At 33.4% G+C, this 6660-nt stretch overlaps 1 pseudogene; it reads right to left on the bottom strand.

The window, feature by feature from the left end:
- Positions 1-232: 232 nt before the first annotated feature.
- Positions 233-3088, bottom strand: LOC142609434 (glutathione S-transferase U8-like; annotated as a pseudogene).
- Between the last annotated feature and the right edge of the window lie 3572 nt (positions 3089-6660).

The raw sequence follows: 6660 nt of genomic DNA, 5'->3' as shown, positions 1-6660 counted from the left end.
ACATTTTGTTTCTTTATTGATACAAAATTCTATCTTTTCCATAAAAAAAAAGTTTTCCCAATGTTACATGTGCCTCCGCCCCTGGGTAAGCAAGTACACGGCTCAAAGGCTCAAACAAACACAAACTATTACAGACGAATCACATGAAATTACAAAGTACATAAGAACACGATTGATAACAAAGCGTCAATTATTATGTAGCACCAACTGTGAGTGGCGAGTGTGAGTTCACCTATTTGGAAGCATTACCCATCCCTAAGCGATTTCGCAGATAGGCAATATGTTTGTCTCTAGGAGGTAGATTTTCCTTGATGGCAGTGACGCACACAAACTCATTAGCCCAATTGTAAAGTTTGGAAATTTATCCTTTGTCAACAACTTTGTGTAGCTTCTTCAAAAACTCCAAGCCAGTAGGCTATGATGTTTGCAGCAATGTCTAGCAGTCCAATAGTCTCTCCACCAAAATACTTCTTTCCCTTGAGCTCATTTTCTCTTTCTCTTCGCTCCAGCAAGCTTTAAATATTACCGACAAGCACTAAAGAAAGAAAGAGAGAAAAATCAAATTCTGGTGTGACTTGTGGTCTATTTCTGATGTCACGAAAATCTGAAGAAAACATATACGATGCTCTCTTTGATGGACAGAAACTAAATAGTTAGATTAGGTTTGGTAGCAGTTTTTGTTTTCTATTTTCAAAAACTTATTTTTGGGAATATAAAGATAAAACATTTTTCTTGTATTTTTGAAATAAAAAACATTTTTGGTTGGCTGAAATTAAAAATATAGTTTTTTGAAAAAAAATAGAAAGTACTTAAATATGTTGTTACTAGGATTTGAATTCTAATGCTAACTCATTAAATGAGACAGATTCATTAAATTGAATGCATGTCATTGACTTTTGAAAATTAAAAACTGAAAACAGCATTTTGCATGTTTTTAGTTTCCTTCATAAATTGAGTTTTGAGAACAATTTTCGTTTTTAGCCCATTTTGAGTTGCCAAAGAAGTTTTGTAGTCTCAAAAATAAAAAATTATTTTTGAAAATAGAATATAAGGGGGAAAAATACCAAATATACCCTTAGCTTCTGCTTAGTAAACCTAGAATCCACGAATGGTTCATTGAATCCATAAGGAGATAAACTGGAATCTACTTGAGAAAGAATTTGACAAAGATTTTGTATTTTATTAATAATAATCTCTGAATTTTTTTTACTGATTTAGGGGCCTATTTAAGGGCTTCATAAAACTTGATAGACAAGATAATATATTTTAAAATAACTCCTAATTAATATCTAACTATAACAGGAATCAAATCTGACCTAAAAAACATTAAAAGCATCTAAGAATAAGAAAATAAATGCCCTAAACCTAAAATAAAGAAAATTACATAAAAATACCAAAAACAACTAATTACATAAATTGATTTGAATATTCTGTCCTACATCAATTTCTCTGGGTTGATAAATTGTATCTCTAGCGATTGCTTTAAAAAAGAAGAAGAAGATAATCAGTTAATGCATGGTATATCATTAGCACCTTTGTGTATGTTATTAGAATAATGGTTAAATGACTAAATTAGTAATTTCCTAACAGTTTAAATTTTTGGAACAATTGGTAATATATCATGGTATCAAAGAAGATAGTCATGAGCTTGAACTCTTTTTACACCCTACCTTCTATTGGTAATTTACAATTTGAAGAAGTTTAAGAGTAAATGATATTTTACCTTCTTGTCTATGAACATGGCCCAAAATTGGGCGTTGGCTCTCTCATAAGGATCTTTGGGTAAGATGGGGTGGTCTTTTCAGATCTCCTTAATGTATTCGAGAATAACAAGTGACTCAACCACTGGCTTTCCGTTGTGTACAAGCACGGGAACCTTCTTGTGAACTGGGTTGTATTTGAGGAGGGAAGGGCTCTTGTTGGTTATTTTTAGGACATATGTGGAATTTGTTATGAACATATGTCATTGAGAATTGGCTAATCCTTTGACAAAACACACTTTATTTGTAATTGGGTAGATTTAGGATGGTTTAAGTCTTCAAGCAACTTTGTGTTCAAGTCAAGAGTTAAAGCCATGCAAATCTGTTCAAGAATCAAGTGAAGAATTTCTGTATTTTAAAGCTCGATAGATAGCTCGACAAATTGTATCTATCGAGGTTTAAAAGGAGCTTTTAGCCCGATGCTCGACAACAGCTTGATAAATAGCCTATCTATCGAGGATTACGAAAATTAGATTTCTAGATTTGTTTTTCACACATATCCAAGTTATTTGTGTAGGGTTTATTTTCTCACAATCCTAGACATATGTAAGGATTATTTTAAGGGCTGTCTAGGGGAACACAACTGGATGCAACTTGATACAAAGGGATTATTCACTTAAATTGTAACCGGAGACAATTTTCCCTAATTCATCTTTCTCTTGAAGAAGCTATTGTGTTTGTACGCCGTAGGGTTTTGTAACCAAGGAACTTCTTGATCTTTATCGTGTGGATGATCTGAAGAGCTTTGCAGCCAACATCCGTCTCAAGTTGGTGTGTTAGTCAAGTACTGAGATTCGTGCAAAGGAGTAAGACGCGTACTAGGATCCGCGCATCAATTGGTTAGTCACATACTGGGAGTTGTGCATTGAAATGAGAGATTGTCACTATATTGCAAGTCCAATTGTGTATTGAAGTAAGGGTTCAACTGTAGGTTGGTATAAGGTATTAAGATTCATTTTATTTGTAATTGCTTGTTTTGATAATTGTGAATTCTTAGGAGTGGTGACCTTAAATTCACCCCATGGGGTTTTGGCTCGGTGGTTTTCCCTATTCGTAAACAAATCACCCGTGTCAAATTTAATTTCTGTTGCATTTAGTTATTTGGTGATTTTTTTGTGCTACCATGCGTATTGCATGTTAAATTGAATTAATTAATTTACTTGGCTAATTAATTGATTAATTTACCCAAGGGTTCAATATATTCTTGGCCTATCAGTTATATCTTCTTCATTGTATTTGTATTCAATTCCTTTCGGTTGCAGAGCCTTCTCTACTCTGCGACTAAAAGGGCTTCGCCACGTGCAAAACAACAATACTTCTTCGGCCATAATGACACTTTTTGTTCCTGCACTTGATAGAGTTTGTAATGAGATTCAAAGGCTTGGCTCTACCTTCTTAGTCTGATGCCCTTTTTAAGCCCAAGCACAATGGTTACTTAGTGGTTAAGCCTTTGGGTGTTTGTATTATTTATATTTCTTGGTCAATATAATAAGTTCTAAAATATGTGACTAGGTGGTCGTTGAAGACTTATTATAGTGATAGACTGGGGAAGAAGCTGCACAATTAATGAATCTGTCAAATTTGGGTTAAATGTGGTTAAATGTTAGTTTTTCTCTCTTCATTGAGCAAATGGTGCCATGGTGGTGGTAAGTGCTGGAGTGTCGTAACGGAAAATCCTAGGAACATTCATGATTCATTTCAGCCCATAGTTCATTGACAATCTCAGCAATGGTTGAGTTAAAGGATGACCTCTCAGCCTAATATATAGTCATTCAAAAGGCTCTAGAGCAAGAGAAGGTATACCGTGCATCTAGTGTATGGTTCCTCCCTCTCACATAAGGGTGCACTCACATATGAGAGAGAGAGGAAATATGCGTTTAGGATCTACCCGCATGTGAGAGGGAGGAAACATGCACCTACCCACCCCATGTGAAAGGAAGGAAACATGCACTATGAGAAATGGACTAAAGTACTAAACAATGATACTAGCGAAATCAACAGTCTTTGGGTCATATGCCTAATGGTGGGCTAGTACAGGTCCCTTTAACTATTTTACTAAATAAAAACTAGGAAAAAATCTTATCAAATAGAAAAAAATAAAAATAAAAATAAGAACAAGGAAAAAAAAAATTAAAACAGGCAAACTGGCTACGTATGACATGGACTAAATAAAGCCTATGCACGATAAATTTAATAACTAGAGGGGTTGTTAGGATGAGTAAACAATAATAATGAGCCACACTCATTAATCATGTGAGATGAGAGAATATTATAATACTATAGGGTAATTACACATAACCCACCTGTGGTTCGGGTGAAAATCAATTTGCCTACCCGTGGTTTGAAAAGTATCACTTAACCCATCTGTGGTATGTTTCCATCAATCTCCGTAACCCATCTCAAGCCCAGTGTTACAAAAACACCTCTTAACCCCAAAACACAACATAACGCGAATCAAAACACCCAAAACTTAGAAACTTTTCGAGAGAGAGACCTGTGGTGAGATCAACGTGTTCTTCGTGATTTTTATATCTCTTTTTTGGCTTGTCCCGATCTGGTGGTTTCATCTCGTCACGGTGGTTCTGGCTCTCGATAAGTGGTTACAAATTTTCTCGCCATTAATGGGTTGTGGCTGTCCATTTGGTGGTTTTGTGTCACCATTTGTTGGTTTTGTTGGTTTTTGCATTTGGGTTTGCTTTATTTTTTTTGCAGAAATCACGGTGGCCAGTGGTTATTTGTGGATTTGGTTATGGGTTCACAATAGAGAGAAAAGAAAGATAGAGGTTTTGAGTTTTAGAGAATTTGGTTATGGGTTCACAATCTCAATCTCACCACAGCCATATCAAACACCTGGCTTCTTTAAATTCTTCTCCAAATCGTCCTTGTATGTTGGTAAGGTTTTTTTTTTTTTTTTTTTTTTTTTTGAGGTTTAACACATACCCATTATTCAATTTTCTCTCTTTGTTTGGTTTCCAAGAAAATAAAAGGGAAAAAATATTGGGTATTGTAGTTTGTACTGTTTGAGCTTTATATTGCTGTGTAAAGGTTGAAACTTTTGATTTGTTTTCGATTGGGAAGGAGAAAGAAATTTTGAGTTTTGTGATTTATGTTATTGAGGTTCTTGTAAAGATGAGACACTTATTGAAAATTGAGCCAAATGGGTGTTTAAGACTAAGATTGAAAAGTTTGATTTCTTTTATAGTTATATATATGGTTGCTAAGAAAATTTAAGAGAACTTGGGAATGTGAAAAGAAAAAAAAAATTCTGGGTTTAATGACTTATGTTACTTGAATTTAGAAGCTTGCCTCTATTATGATAAAGTAAATATAAGATTTTTTTTTTTTTTTTTTTTTTTTGCGTAAAATTTGTTTTCTACTTCTGTTTGGTTTCTAAGAAAACTGGGTATGTTCTTCATGTTCAAAATTTATGTGAATTGAGAGAGAGACCAATACCACTTTTTGATCTTATTTCTCTTGCATTTTTGTGCTTTTTTTGTTTTGTTTTTGTTTTGGGAGGAGAGAAACATAAAATTTGAGCAAAAATACCTATTTACCCCTGATTTTAACAGAGGTGAGTTACGGAAAACAAACGGAACATATCACAGGTAGGTTAAGTGATACTTTTCAAACCATAGGTAGGCAAAGTGATTTTTGCCCAAACCACAGGTGGGTTTAGTGTAATTACCCCTAATATTATTGTACTCTTGTGTATTATGTAATTTTCTTACTAGGATAAGTTTCTTATAGTTTATTTGATTGAATTTCAAGTTATTTGGACAAAACAATTTGGTTTATCATTTGAGGGTTTAGGTGATATCCCAAATGTATTGGCATCCTTTATACCTATAGTGTCTCATATATGTGATCAAATCCCACCTCCCCATCTAAAGAAAAAAAAAAACCTTTGCTTTGTCATTCAATACATACGAGTCATTTGCTTGTGGTACATCTGATCTTATTTTGATGCGTGTGGTCCTCTCCTATTTCCTCCATAGGCGTAATACTTTGACATATTTCTTGACTATTTCTCACATTTTGCAAGGACTTTTTTAAATTAAAAACCTTTATGAAGTACTTAACATATAGAATAATTTCTAAATCGGTTGAAACTTAGTTCTCTAAAACCAGGGACGGAACCAGGATTTTAAGTTAAGGGAGGCGACTTTGACCTCTAGTTTGGCAGCATCTTAGTCGTGGAGGTTTTTTTTTTTTAGTTTTTAATGTGTGCATTTGTTAGGTAAAGACAAAATTATTCTATTTAAAACTTTTTAAAGGGCAGTTGTTTATTTGAGTAAAATTGGTTAATTAGACTTAATATTTTTTAGCTTTGCTATTGGTGATTTTTGTTGTTGCACAAATGTTTTTGGGCTAGTATATGTTGTTTTAGATTTTAGATCTATAAATTTTTTTAATGGCCTTTAAAATGAGAAAAGTGCTAGAAGTATATTGATAATATAGTGAGTAATTATTGATAAGTAAAAAAGCGATGCAAGTAATAAACCCAGATAGGAACCAATAAGAATTTGTACGTTTATAAAAATATTGTAAATAAGTTTGTATCTTTAATGTTACTCTAAAAAGATTCAATAATATTGTTAAAGGGGTAAAATGTAATTTTATAGAACAAAATTATTAAAATTAATGCATATATATATAAATATTTTTTTTTTTTAAATTAGGGGGGGCCACTGCCCCCCTTGGTCAATGAATGCCTCCGTCCCTGTCTAAAACCATTACAATATTTTCTTTCGAAAATGTTCTCGAATACAAGTGGCATGATTTTATAAATATTTTCAAACATTATGACACTATTCTCCACACATTATACCAAGGTATCTCACAACATAATGGTTGAGCTGAACAAAAACTTTGACATGTTTTGGACCCTACTATTTGGGCT

This window comes from Castanea sativa, chromosome 9 (assembly GCF_040712315.1).
Source record: "Castanea sativa cultivar Marrone di Chiusa Pesio chromosome 9, ASM4071231v1".
Taxonomy (NCBI): domain Eukaryota; kingdom Viridiplantae; phylum Streptophyta; class Magnoliopsida; order Fagales; family Fagaceae; genus Castanea; species Castanea sativa.
Note: the sequence above shows the minus strand (reverse complement) of the source record. Positions and strands in the feature narration are given on the sequence as shown.